Genomic DNA, 15,000 nt, shown 5'->3' with positions numbered 1-15,000 from the left:
CCACAATGAGGCTAAATCATTGAAATGATAAAAATAGAAAATGTCATTAGAATTTATGACCATTGAATGACACGGTTGATCCATTTGTCAAGAATAGAAGCTGAAGCAAGAATAGCTAAATCCATCTTAAGAATGGTGACATTCACACTATTAATCAACGTGGGAATTTTCATTTTTTAATAACTTTGTACATAAACATCAGATCTGACAAACATCATTTATGAGCGATGGTCATAAATATTGTAACGTGTTCGTTCAAAGAGCGAGTCAAGAACAATCTCGAGGTCAAAGGTTATTCTACAGGTCAAATGTCAATCTAAAGATCAAAGGACAACCTGGAGTTCAAAGGTCAATCTGGAGGTCAAATGTTAATCTAGAGGTCAACAACAACCTGGAGATAATCAAGAGGTCAATGACAACCTGGAGGTCAAAGGTCAACCTGGAGGTTAAATATCAATCTGGAAGTCAAATACCAATCTCAAGTCAAAGGACAACCTGGAGGTCAATAACCTGGAGTTCAAAGGTCAATCTGGAGGTCAAAGGTTAATCTAGAGGTCAACAACAACCTGGAGATAATCAAGAGGTCAATGACAACCTGGAGGTCAAAGGTCAACCTGGAGGTCAAATATCAATCTCGAATTAAAATATCAATCTGGAAGTCAAATACCAATCTCGAGGTCAAAGGACAACCTGGAGGTCAATAACAACCTGGAGGTCAATAACCTGGAGATCAAAGGTCAATCTGGAGGTCAAAGGTTAATCTGGAAGTCAAAGGTTAATCTAGAGGTCAATGACAACCTGGAGATCAATGGTCAACCTTGAGGTCAAGCACAATCTTGAGGTCAAAGGTTAAATAGGATGTTACTAGTGTGTCACCAAAACATTTTCTTATGAAAGATACTAATAAGTCATTTATTGTACTAATAAAATGTGTGATTTTTCTCCTAATCTCGTAATTATAATTATATTATACAGTCGTTATTCATAAGCACCAAAAAGTAACTAATTGGCAATTTACTGTACATCGCTAATCCTTTTATCATACAACCTTTGATCGAGAACTAATTGAGATGCTAGAGTTTAATTTGTTTATTTGTTATTTATAGTTAAGTTAATTATGATATAAATATTCCTATCCGGTCGTGATTTATACAAGAAATATTTACTAGTGGACTAGACCCTATTAATCTCTATAGAAAATATGACTTTACGATTATTTATCTGTCATTGATAGGTTACAGGGCATCATCTCAGGACTCGACAACAGCTCTGTATCTTACCTCAAGGTCTAATAAAGCGTAAAAGGTCTAAAAAGTCTAACAACCTAACACTTACTACCTGAATGCAGTGTCAAATTGAACACAATGGATCCGTTCATGAGGAGGAAAGCCGTGGCCTCGGTAGCGCTCGGCGTAAAATTCTCGCTAGAACGTGGCCGGGTGACAAGCGAGTGTCAACGTAGTTTTACTTTTTCGACAAGACAGTAATTTTTATCTTGCACTCTCATCTCATCAGAGCCGTGATCGTATAGTGGTTAGTACATTGCGTTGTGGCCGCAATAACCCAGGTTCGAATCCTGGTCACGGCAAGTGAGGTAAACTTTTATATTGGAGACTTTACTTACAATTTAAGGGCTGCTTATCTGGTCCTGTACAGCAGGGGAACCCCACTCTCTACAGGACCTCCACGGTCATTTTATGATGTTCATTGGGGAGCATTTAATATTTCACATTGCGTATTGTTCGCTTACTGTTTGATCATCATTGTCAAAACACTCGCAAAAAAAAAAAAAGGTCTTCTGTTTCCTCTTGAAGGCCTTAACAGCTTTGAATTGTATTAATAAGAAAAATACTCTTGATATTTCGTTTATTTGGATTTTTTTCTCTTCACTCATTGCTTAGTTTCTAGCTGCCTTGTTATGTATACGAGGCTGCAGGTGAATTTTATCCAACAGTAATTACAGCATATTTGCAATTACGGAAAAAAATTATTCCAAGAAATGAAGTTAATTATGTCTGGTTTCAGTTCCAGTTCCATCAGAATAGATACTCACCAGACCGTCAGCCTGGCATTCCCAACCCCCCCTGTGGTGCTCTATCACAGCAGTGGCCTCCCTAGTAAACAGCTTAAATTCACGCTCCCGGGCTGGGATCGATATGCTGCCACGCGAATGCTAGGCGAACACATTATCATTATACAAGCCCAAACCCCCTCTGTGGTGCCAAACCACAGCAGTGGCCTCCCCAGTATACAGTTTAAACTAACGGTCCCGTGCGGGGATCGATCTGCTGCCGTGCGAATGCTAGGCGAACGCGTTTACCACTGTACTAGCCAGGAGAAAAAAGGTGATACAACTTTGAAACCTTTTCGATGGCATTTATCTTAGATGTGATTGGTAATGAATTACATTAAACCCATTGGAAAATATCCTTGGGGAAATTCCAGATTCTGGAAGGTGTTGCATTCACTGGTGGTCTCTCCACTTGATTGAACTTCACGAGAATTTGTCTGACCTCTGTAGTTTTGACATCATTATTTCACGGTTAAATAATTCTGTTCATTACTTGAACTAACAAGAAATGGTAAAAAACCCAAATATAGCTTTGACATCATTTCACGGTTAAATAACTTAGTTCCTTACCTTTAGAACTAACAAGAAATGGTAAACCTTATATAGAGGAGATTTCAACGCACAAGAACACTGGCAAGTTAAGGGCAAATGCTCTCAAGGGCAAATGCTCTCAAGGGCAAATGCTCTTAAGGGACTCGTGATACGAAAACTTTCGGGAATATCTGGATTCTGGAATGAGGTGGTACAATTGGCTTCCATTAATTCTGGTACACAACATAGGAAGCAAAGGAGATGTTAGTGTACCGGAATTAATGAAGCCAGCTGTACGACTCACAGTTATTTGTAGTGACTAGTATCAATTTTGCTTGACAGCAGTGTCTTGGTACACTGAGCTATTTTCCCTGTTGGAGGCCTTGGGCTTATAGCATCTTGCTATTCCAACTAGAGCTGTAGCTTGGCTTTTAATAATAATAATAATAATAATAATAATAATATTAATAATAATAAATCATCTTCACTTCAGCACAAGCCATATACAGAGTTACAATAAGGGCACAGTGTTGTTACGCTTATGACATTTGTATAAAAAGATAAGACTTGCAATAACAACAGTGATTACAGTAGCTTACATCATTAGCAGGTTAAGCACAGTATTCCAAGGTCATGAGTGTATGTAAAGTTCATTATAGAAGATAACACACCAGACTTGGATGTGAAAATTAATAGTGGATACGTGTAGATAAAAATAGAATTTACGACTTGCATATATATAAAATATGTGACAGCCGCAATAGCATAACTAACTAACAATCACAATAATAATAATAATAATAATAATAATAATAATAATAATATTCTTTATTTCAACAAAACTTAAAGCGAAAGAGTAATATCAATGCAGCTTTGAAGGTGAAACCAGTAACCCACTTCCTCTCTTGAAACTGCCTTCCACGATGAGGCTAAATCATAGAAATAATAAAGGAAAATGTCATCACAATTCACGACCATTGAATGACACGGTTAATCCAATTGTCAAGAATAGAAGCTGAACCAAGAATAGCTACATCCATCTTAAGAATGGTAACATTCACACTATTAGTCAACGTTGGAATTTTATTTTCAATACCTATAAAAATAAACTTTAGACCTGATATACATCATATATGAGCGAGGGTGATACACGCGAGTGTTCCGGGGATTAGAGGCAAGGTCAGCTTGGAGGTCAAAGGTCAGCTTGGAGGTCAAAGGTCAATCTAGAGGTCAAATGCAAAGCTGGAGGTCAAAGGAAAACCTTAAAGGTAAAAGACAACCTAGAGCTAAAGGCCAACCTAGAGCTAAAGGCCAACCTAAAGGTCAAGGCCAACCTAAAGGTCAAGGCCAACCTAAAGGTCAAGGCCAACCTAAAGGTCAAAGGTCAAATAGGATTTTACCATTGTTACAAAAACTCTTGATCTTATGATAAGTCATTTACATTGTTAATAAAATGTTTGATATTTCATCAAAATCTAGTCATGTTATTTCATAGTACACTGTAGTAATTATTCAAAAGTACGAAAAACTAACTATTTGGCAATTTACATCGCTAATAATTTTATCATATAACCTTTGAGATCTTACTAGGATGTTAGATTTCAAGCTACTTTATATAGTTAAGTTAATTATGATATAAATACTTCTACCCGGTCGTGTTTTATACAAGAAATATTTACAATTGGACTCGACACTTTATTTCCCTGTACACTTAATATGACTTTACGATTTTTTATCTGTCACTGATAGGTTACAAGACATTTCATGATTCAACAACTCTACATTTTACCTGAAGATCTAATAAAAGTCTAAAAGGTCTAAAAAGTCTAATAACCTAACACTTACGACCTAAATGTAGTGTCAAATTGAACACAATGGACCCGGGAGCAATGCCTTCACCTCGGTAGCGCTCGGCATAAACTTCTTGCTGGAACGTGGCCGGGTGACAAGCGAGTGTCAACGTCGTTTTACTTTTATCCAGACAGTGATTTTTATCTCTCTCTCTCATCTCACCAGAGCCGTGATCGTATAGTGGTTAGTACATTGCGTTGTGGCCGCAATAACCCAGGTTCGAATCCTGGTCACGGCAGGTGAGCTAAACTTTTAGATTGAAGACTTTACTTTCAATTTAAGGGCTGCTTATCTGGTCCTGTAAAGCAAGGGAACCCTACTCTCTACAGGACCTCCACGGTCGTTTTATGATGTTCATTCGGGAGCATTTAACATTTCATAATGTGTATTGTTCGCTTACTGTTTGATCATCACTGTCAAAACACTCGCAAAAAAAAAAAAAAAAAAAAAAAGGTCTTCTGTTTCCTCTTGAAGGCCTTAACAGCTTTGAATTGTATTAACAAACAAAAAAATACTCTTGATATTTCGTTTATTTGGATTTTTATCTATTCACTCGTTGATTGGTTTCGAGCTGCCTTGTTATGTATACGAGGCTACAGGTGAATTCTATCCAACAGTAATTACAGCATATTTGCAATTACGGAAAAAATTATGCCAAGAAATGAAGTTAATTATGTCTGGTTTCAGTTCCAGTTCCATCAGAATAGATGCTCACCAGAACGTCAGCCTGGCATTCCCAACCCGCCACTGTGGTGCTTTACCACAGCATTGGCCTCCCCAGTATACAGTTTAAACTAAAGGTCCCGTACGGGGATCGATCTGCTGCCGTGCGAATGCTAGGCGAACACGTTTACCACTGTACTAGCCAGGAGAAACAAGTTGATGCAACTTTGAAACCTTTTCCATGGAATTTATCTTAGATGTGATTGGTAATGAATTACATTAAACCCATTGGAAAATATCCTTTGGGGAAATTCCAAATCTGGAAGGTGTTGCATTCACTGGTGGTCTCTCCACTTGATTGAACTTGACGAGAATTTGTCTGACCCCTGTAGTTTTGACAACATTATTTTACGGTTAAATAATTCTGTTCATTACCTGAAGAACTAACAAGAAATGGTAAAAAACCCAAATATAGCTTTGACATCATTTCACGGTTAAATAACTTAGTTCATTACCCGAAGAAATAACAAGAAATGGTAAACCTTATATAGGAGGAGATTTCAACGCACAAGAACACTGGCAAGTTAAGGCAAATGCTCTCAAGGGCAAATGCTCTCAAGGGCAAATACTCTCAAGGGCTAATGCTCTCAAGGGCTAATGCTCTCAAGGGCAAATGCTCTCAAGGGCAAATGCTCTCAAGGGCAAATGCTCTCAGGGGCAAATGCTCTCAGGGGCAAATGCTCTCAAGGGACTCGTGATACGAAAACTCTCGGGATTATCTGTATTCTGGAATGAGGTGGTACAATTGGCTTCCATTAATTCTGGTACACAACATAGGAAGCAAAGGAGATGTTAGTGTACCGGAATTAATGAAGCCAGCTGTACGACTCACAGTTATTTATAGTGACTAGTATCAATTTTCCTTGACAGCAGAGTCTTGGTACACTGTTTGAGCTATTTTCCCTGTTGGAGGCCTTGGGCTCATAGCATCTTGCTATTCCAACTAGAGCTGTAGCTTGGCTTTTAATAATGATAATAATAATGATAATAATAATAATAATAATAATAATAATAATAAATCATCTTCACTTCAGCACAAGCCATATACAGAGTTACAATAAGGGCACAGTGTTGTTACGCTTATGACATTTGTGTAAAAAGATAGGACATGCAATAACAACAGTGATTACAGTACATCATTAGCAGGTTGACCACAGTATTCCAAGGTCATGAGCGTATGTAAAATTCATTGTATGAGATAACACCAAACTTGGAAGTGAAAATTACTCTAATGGATACGTGCAGATACAAACAAAATTTGGGACTTACAGATATATAGAATATGTGACAGCAGCAATAGCATAACTAACTAACTAACCAACCAATAATAATAATAATAATAATAATAATAATAATAATAATAATAATAATAATAATAATAATCACATACATATACCAAGGCACTTCCCCCAATTTTGGGGGGTAGCTCACATCAAACAAATGAAACAAAAAAGGGGACGTCTCCTCTCTACAGTCCTCCCAGCCTGACAATGGACTCAACCGAGTTCGGCTGGTAGCCTGGTACTGCTAGGGTGCCCCAGCCCACCCTCCCCGTTACCCACCAAAGATGAAGCTTCATAATGCTGAATCCCCTACTGCTGCTACCTCCGTGGTCATCTAAGGCACCGGAGGAAGCAGCAGAGCCTACCGGAACGGCGTCACAATCGCTCGCCATTCATTTCTATTTCTAGCACGCTCTCTTGCCTCTCTCACATCTATCCTTCTATCACCCAGAGCTTTCTTCACTCCATCCATCCACCCAAACCTTGGCCTTCCTCCTGTACGTCTCCCATCAACTCTTGCATTCATCACCTTCTTTAGCAGATAGCCATTTTCCATTCTCTCAACATGGCCAAACCACCTCAACACATTCATATCAACTCTAGCTGCTAACTCATTTCTTACACGCATTCTCACCCTCACCACTTTGTCCCTAACCCTATCTACTCGAGATACACCAGCCATACTCCTTAGACACTTCATCTCAAACACATTCAATTTATGTCTCTCCGTCACTTTCATTCCCCACAACTCCGACCCATACATCACATTTGGTACAATCACTTTCTCATATAGAACTCTTTTTACATTCATGCCCAACCCTCTATTTTTTACTACTCCCTTAACTGCCCCCAAAACTTTGCAGCCTTCATTCACTCTCTGACGTACATCTGCTTCCACTCCACCATTTGCTGCAACAACAGACCCCAAGTACTTAAACTGATCCACCTCCTCAAAGTAACTCTCCATTCAACATGACATTCAACCTTGCACCACCTTCCCTTCTCGTAGATCTCATAACCTTACTCTTACCCACATTAACTCTCAACTTCCCTCTCTCACACACCCTTCTAAATTCTGTCACTAATCGGCCAAGCTTCTCTTCCGCGTCTGCAACCTGTACAGTATCATCCGCAAACAACAACTGATTTACCTCCCATTCATGGTAATTTTTGTCTACCAGTTTTAATCCTCGTCCAAGCACTCGAGCATTCACCTCTCTCACAAACTCCATCAACATACAAGTTAAACAGCCACGGCGACATCACACATCCCTGTCTCAGCCCCACTCTCCCTGGGAACCATTCGCTCGCTTCATTTCCTATCCTAACACATGCTTTACTACCTTTGTAGAAACTTTTCACTGCTTGCAACAACCTTGCAACAACCTTCCACCAACTGCATATAACCTCATCACATTCCACATTGCTTCCCTATCAACTCTATGATACACTTTCTCCAGATCCATAAACGTAACATACACCTCCTTACCTTTTGCTAAATATTTCTTGCATAACTGCCTAACTGTAAAAATCTGATTCATACAACTCCTACCTCTTCTAAAGCTACCCTGTACTTCTAAGATTGCATTCTCTGTTATATCCTTAATCCTATTAATCAGTACTCTACCATACACTTTTCCAACTACACTCAACAAACCAATACCTCTTGAATTACAACACTCATGCACATCTCCCTTACCCTTATATAGTGGTACAATACATGTACAAACCCAATCTACTGGTACCATTGACAACACAAAACACACATTAAACAATCTCACCAACCATTCAAGTACAGTCACACCCCCTTCCTTCAACATCTCAGCTCTCACACCATCCATACCAGATGCTTTTCCTACTCTCGTTTCATCTAGTGATCTCCTCACTTCCTCTATTGTAATCTCTCTCTCATTCTCATCTCCCATCACCAGCACCTCAACACCTGCAACAACAATTATATCTGCCTCCCTATCATCCTCAACATTCAGTAAACTTTCAAAATATTCCGCCCACCTTTTCCTTGCCTCCTCTCATTTTAACAACCTTCCATTTCCATCTTTCACTGTCTCTTCAATTCTTGAGCCAGCCTTCCTTGCTATCTTAAATTCTTTCCAAAACTACTACTTATTCTCTTCATATGAATGATCCAATCCCTGACCCCACCTCAGGTCAGCTGGCCTCTTTGCCTCCCTTACCTTGCGCTTTACTTCCACATTTTTCTCTCCATGTTTTTTATACTTCTCTACACTATTAATCTGCAGCTATTCTTCAAAAGCCCTCTTTTTTTTTTCTTCCACTTTTACCTTCACTCCTTCATTCCACCATCTACTGCCCTTCCTCATTCTGCCTCCAACAACCTTCTTGCCACACACATCACTTGCAATCCCAACAAAATTTTCTTTTACTAACTTCCACTCCTCCTCTAAATTACCAGTTTCTCTTACTTTCACTACGTCATATGCCATTTTCAACCTTTCTTGATATCTACTTTTTACCCCCAGTTTTATTAGCTCTTCAACCCTCACTTGCTCCCTTTTACATCCACCTACTCTATTCCCCCACTCTTTTGCTAAAACTAATTTTCCTTCCACCAAAAAATGATCAGACATACCGTTAGCCATACGGTATAATAATAATAATAATAATAATAATAATAATAATAATAATAATAATAATAATAATAATAATAATAATAATATTCTTTATTTCAGCAAAACTTAAAGCGAAAGAGAAATATCAATGCAGCTTTGAGGGTAAAACCAGTAACCCATGGCCTCTCTAGAAGCTGCCTTCCACAAGAGGCTAAATCATAGAAACAATAATTATGGAAAATGTCATTACAATTCACGACCATTTAATGCCACATTTGATCCAATTGTCAAGAATAGAAGCTGAACCAAGAATAGCTATATCCATCTTAAGAATGATAACATTCACACAGGTAATCAACGTAGCAATTTTTTTTAATACCTATGAACATAAACTTCAGATCTGACATATATCTCAATTGAGCGGTGGTGATAAATCTGGTAACGCCTTTGCTCCGAGGGTTAGAGTCAAGGTCAATCTGGAGGTCAAAGGACAACCTGTAGGATAAAGGACAACCTAAAAGTCAAAGGACAACCTGGAGGACAAAGGACAACATAAAAGTCAAAGGACCACCTGGAGGACAAAGGACAACCTGGAGGACAAAGGACAACCTGGAGGACAAAGGGCAACATAAAGGTCCAAGGACATCATAAAGGTCAAAGGACAACCTGGAGGACAAAGGACAACCTAAAGGTCAAAGGACATCATAAAGGTCAAAGGACAACCTGGAGGACAAAGGACAACCTAAAGGTCAAAGGACAACCTGGAGGACAAAGGACAACCTAAAGGTCAAAGGACAACCTAAAGGTCAAAGGACAACCTGGAGGTCAAAGGACAACCTGGAGGACAAAGGACAACCTGGAGGACAAAGGACAACCTAAAGGTCAAAGGACCACCTGGAGGACAAAGGACAACCTGGAGGACAAAGGACAACCTGGAGGACAAAGGGCAACATAAAGGTCAAAGGACATCATAAAGGACAAAGGACAACCTGGAGGACAAAGGACAACCTAAAGGTCAAAGGACAACCTGGAGGACAAAGGACAACCTGGAGGACAAAGGACAACCTAAAGGTCAAAGGACAACCTGGAGGACAAAGGACAACCTAAAGGTCAAAGGACAACCTGGAGGACAAAGGACAACCTACAGGTCAAATGACAACCTGGACGTCTAATAGGATTTGACAAGTCACAAAAACTCTAATCATGTACATCGTTAATAAAATGTCAGATATTTCATCAAAATCTAGTCATGTTATTTTATATTACACAGTAGTTATTCAAAAGTACGAAAAAGTAACTAGTTGGCAAATTACTGTACATCGCTAATCCTTTTATCATACAACCTTTGATCGAGAACTAATTGAGATGCTAGAGTTTAATTTGTTTATTTGCTATTTATAGTTAAGTTAATTATGATATAAATATTCCTATCCGGTCGTGTTCTAGACAAGAAATATTTACTAGTGGATTAGACACTTTATGTGTCTATACAAAATAGGTTACAGGACATCATCAAGACTCAACAACTCTGTATCTTACCTCAAGGTCTAATAAAGCCTAACAGGTCTAAAAAGGCTAATAAGTTAACGCTTACGACCTAAAAGCAGTGTCATATTGAACACAATGGACCCGTTCATGAGGAGCAAAGCCGTGGCCTCGGTAGCGCTCGGCGTAAACTTCTCGTTGGAACATGGCCGGGTGACAAGCGAGTGTCAACGTAGTTTCACTCTTTTGTTAAGACAGTAATTTTTATCTGACTCTCTCATCTCATCAGAGCCGTGATCGTATAGTGGTTAGTACATTGCGTTGTGGCCGCAATAACCCAGGTTCGAATCCTGGTCACGGCAGGTGAGGGAAACTTTTAGATTGAAGACTTTACTTACAATTTAAGGGCTGCTTATCTGGTCCCGTACAGCAGGGGAACCCTACTCTCTACAGGTCCTCCACGGTCGTTTTATGAAGTTCATTGGGGAGCATTTAACATCTCACAATGCATATTATTCGCTTACTGTTTGATCATCATTCTCAAAACACTTGCCAAAAAAAAAAAAAAAAAAAAAAAAAAAAAAAAAAAAAAAAAAAAAAGGTCTTCTGTTTCCTCTTGAAGGCCTTAACAGCTTTGAATTGTATTAATAAGAAAAATACTCTTGATATTTCGTTTATTTGGATTTTTTTCTATTAACTCATTGATCGGTTTCTAGCTGCCTTGTTATGTATACGAGGCTACAGGGGAATTCTATCCAACAGTGATTACAGCATATTTGCAATTACGGAAAAAAATTATTCCAAGAAATGAAGTTAAATATGTCTGGTTTCAGTTCCAGTTCCATCAGAATAGATGCTCACCAGAACGTCAGCCTGGCATTCCCAACCCCCCACTGTGGTGCTCTACCACAGCAGTGGCCTCCCAGTATACAGTTTAAACTAACGGTCCCGTGCGGGGATCGATCTGCTGCCGTGCGAATGCTACGCGAACACATTTACCACTGTACTAGCCAGGAGAAACAAGTTGATGCAACTTTGAAACCTTTTCCATGGCATTTATCTTGATTGGTAATGAATTATATTAAACCCATTGGAAAATATCCTTTGGGGAAATTCCAGATTCTGGAAGGTGTTGCATTCACTGTTGGTCTCTCCACTTGATTGAACTTGACGAGAATTTGTCTGACCTCTGTAGTTTTGACAACATTATTTCACGGTTAAATAACTCGGTTGCTTACCTTTAGAACTAACAAGAAATGCTAAAAAAAAAAAAAAATAGAGCTGACATTTCACAGTTCATTACCTCAATATATAACAAGAAATGGTAAAACCCGAATATAGAGGAGATGTCAACGCACAAGAACACTGGCAAGTTAGGTCAAATGCTCTCAAGGGCAAATGCTCTCAAGGGCAAATGCTCTCAAGGGCAAATGCTCTCAAGGGCAAATGCTCTCTCAAAGGACTCGTGATATGAAAACTCTCGGGAATATCTGTATTCTGGAATAAGGTGGTACAATTGGCTTCCATTAATTCTGGTACACAACATAGGAAGCAAAGGAGATGCTAGTGTACCGGAATTAATGAAGCCAGCTGTACGACTGACAGTTATTCGTATTGACTGGTATGATTTTTGCTCGACGGAAGAGTTTTAGTACACTGTTTGGGCCACTTTTCCCTGTTGGAGGCCTTGGGCTTATAGCATCTAGCTATTCTAACTAGAGCTGTAGCTTGGCTTTTAATAATAATAATAATAATAATAATAATAATAATAAATAATAATAATAATAATAATTAATAATAATAATAATAATAATAAATCATCTTCACTTCAGCATAAGCCATATACAGAGTTACAATAAGGGCACAGCGTTGTTACGCTTATGACATTTGTATAAAAAGATAAGACTTGCAATAACAACAGTGATTACAGTACATCATTAGCAGGTTGACCACAGTATTCCAAGGTCATGAGTGTATGTAAAGTTCATTGTAGAAGATAACACACCAGACTTGGATGTGAAAATTAATAGTGGATACGTGTAGATAAAAATAGAATTTACGAATTGCATATATATAAAATATGTGGCAGCCGCAATAGCATAACTAACGAATAATAATAATAATAATAATAATAATAATAATAATAATAATAATAATAATAATAATAATAATTATTTCAGCAAAACTTAAAGCGAAAGAGAAATATCAATGCAGCTTTGAAGGTAAAACCAGTAACCCCCAGTCTCTCTTGAAACTGCCTTCCACAAGAGGCTAAATCATAGAAATAATAAGGGAAAATGTCATTAGAATTTACGACCATTGAATGACAAGGTTAATCCAATTGTCAAGAATTGAAGTTGAAGCAAGAATAGCTACATCTATCTCAAGAATGGTAACATTCACACTATTAGTCAACGTTAGAATTTTATTTTCAATACCTATAAAAATAAACTTTAGACCTGATATACATCATATATGAGCGAGGGGGATACGCGCGAGTGTTCCGGGTATTAGAGGCAAGGTCACCTTGGAGGTCAAAGGTCAGCTTGGAGGTCAAAAGTCAATATAGTGGTCAAATACAAAGAAGGAGGTCAAAGAACAACAGAGAGCTAAAGGACAACCTAGATGTTAATAAAATGTCTGATATTTCATCAAAATCTAATCATGTTATTTTATATTACACATTTATCTGTCATTGATAGGTTACAGGACATCATCTCAAGACTCAACAACTCGGTATCTTACCTCAAGGTCTAATAAAGCCTAACAGGTCTAAAAAGTCAAATAAGTTAACGCTTACGACCTAAAAGCAGTGTCAGATTGAACACAATGGACCCGTTCATGATGAGCAAAGCCGTGGCCTCGGTAGCGCTCGGCGTAAAATTCTAGCTGGAACGTGGCCGGGTGACAAGCGAGTGTCAACGTAGTTTCACTCTTTTGTAAATACAGTATTTTTTGTCTCTCACTCTCATCTCATCAGAGCCGTGATCGTATAGTGGTTAGTACATTGCGTTGTGGCCGCAATAACCCAGGTTCGAATCCTGGTCACGGCAGGTGAGCTAAACTTTTAGATTGAAGACTTGACTTACAATTTAAGGGCTGCTTATCTGGTCCCGTACAGCAGGGGAACCCCACTCTCTACAGGACCTCCACGGTCGTTTTATGATGTTCATTGGGGAGCATTTAACATCTCACAATGCCTATTATTCGCTTACTGTTTGATCATCACTGTCAAAAGACTTGCGGAATAAGAAAGTTTCCAGTTTCCTCTTGAAAGCCTTAACAGCTTTAAATTGTATAAATAAAAAAATTACATGACATTTTGTTTATTTGGATTCTGTTCTAGTCACTCAGTTTGTTTCTAGCTGTCGTTATGTATAAAAGGTTACAGGGGAATGCTGACCAACAGTAATTACAGCATATTTGCAATTTCGGGAAAAAAAATATGCCAAGAAATAAAGTTAAATGTGTCTGATTTCAGTTCCAGTTCCATCAGAATAGATGCTCACCAGAACGTCAGCCTGGCATTCCCAACCCGCCACTGTGGTGCTTTACCACAGCATAGGCCTCCCCAGTATACAGTTTAAACTAACGGTCCCGTGCGGGGATCGATCTGCTGCCGTGCGAATGCTAGGCGAACACGTTTACCACTGTACTAGCCAGGAGAAACAAGTTGATGCAACTTTGAAACCTTTTCCATGGCATTTATCTTCGATTTGATTGGTAATGAATTACATTAAACCCATTGGAAAATATCCTTTGGGGAAATTCCAAATCTGGAAGGTGTTGCATTCACTGGTGGTCTCTCCACTTGATTGAACTTGACGAGAATTTGTCTGACCCCTGTAGTTTTGACAACATTATTTTACGGTTAAATAATTCTGTTCATTACCCGAAGAACTAATAGGAAATGGTAAAAAGCCCGAATATAGCTTTGACATCATTTCACAGTTAAAATAACTCTGTTCATTACCTGAAGAATTATCAAGAAATGGTAAAAAACCGAATATAGGAGGAGATTTCAACGCACAAGAACACTGGCAAGTTAAGGCAAATGCTCTTCGGGGCAAATGCTCTCAAGGGCAAATCCTCTCAAGGGCTAATGTTGTTAAGGGCAAATGCTCTCAAGGGCTAATGCTCTCAAGGGCTAATGCTCTCAAGGGCTAATGCTCTCAAGGGCTAATGCTCTCAAGGGCAAATGCTATCAAGGGCAAATGCTATCAAGGCAAATGCTCTCAAGGGCTAATGCCCTCAAGGCTAATGCTATCAAGGGCAAATGCTCTCAAGGGCAAATGCTCTCAAATGCTCTCAAGGGACTCGTGATATGAAATCTCTCGGGATTATCTGGATCTTGAATGAGGTGGTACAATTGGCTTCCATTAATTCTGGTACACAACATAGGAAGCAAAGGGGATGTTAGTGTACCGGAATTAATGAAGCCAGCTGTACGGCTCAGACAGTTATT

At 38.8% G+C, this 15,000-nt stretch overlaps 1 protein-coding gene and 4 non-coding genes across 6 annotated transcripts in view; 4 read left to right on the top strand and 1 right to left on the bottom strand.

The window, feature by feature from the left end:
- The window catches only part of LOC137615171 (paraneoplastic antigen Ma6E-like), a 426,083-nt gene that overhangs the window by 267,685 nt on the left and 143,398 nt on the right, over positions 1-15,000 (bottom strand). The window lies entirely within an intron of this gene.
- Positions 1,517-1,588, top strand: TRNAH-GUG (transfer RNA histidin (anticodon GUG)). Its single transcript has one exon. It is a non-coding gene; the product is annotated as a tRNA-His (tRNA).
- TRNAH-GUG (transfer RNA histidin (anticodon GUG)) lies at positions 4,620-4,691 on the top strand. The gene has a single exon. It is a non-coding gene; the product is annotated as a tRNA-His (tRNA).
- Positions 10,826-10,897, top strand: TRNAH-GUG (transfer RNA histidin (anticodon GUG)). Its single transcript has one exon. It is a non-coding gene; the product is annotated as a tRNA-His (tRNA).
- Positions 13,517-13,588, top strand: TRNAH-GUG (transfer RNA histidin (anticodon GUG)). The gene has a single exon. It is a non-coding gene; the product is annotated as a tRNA-His (tRNA).

This window comes from Palaemon carinicauda, chromosome 21 (assembly GCF_036898095.1).
Source record: "Palaemon carinicauda isolate YSFRI2023 chromosome 21, ASM3689809v2, whole genome shotgun sequence".
Classification (NCBI taxonomy): Eukaryota; Metazoa; Arthropoda; class Malacostraca; order Decapoda; family Palaemonidae; genus Palaemon; species Palaemon carinicauda.
The sequence above is the reverse complement of the archived record's forward strand: the minus strand, read 5'-3'. Positions and strand labels throughout refer to the sequence as shown.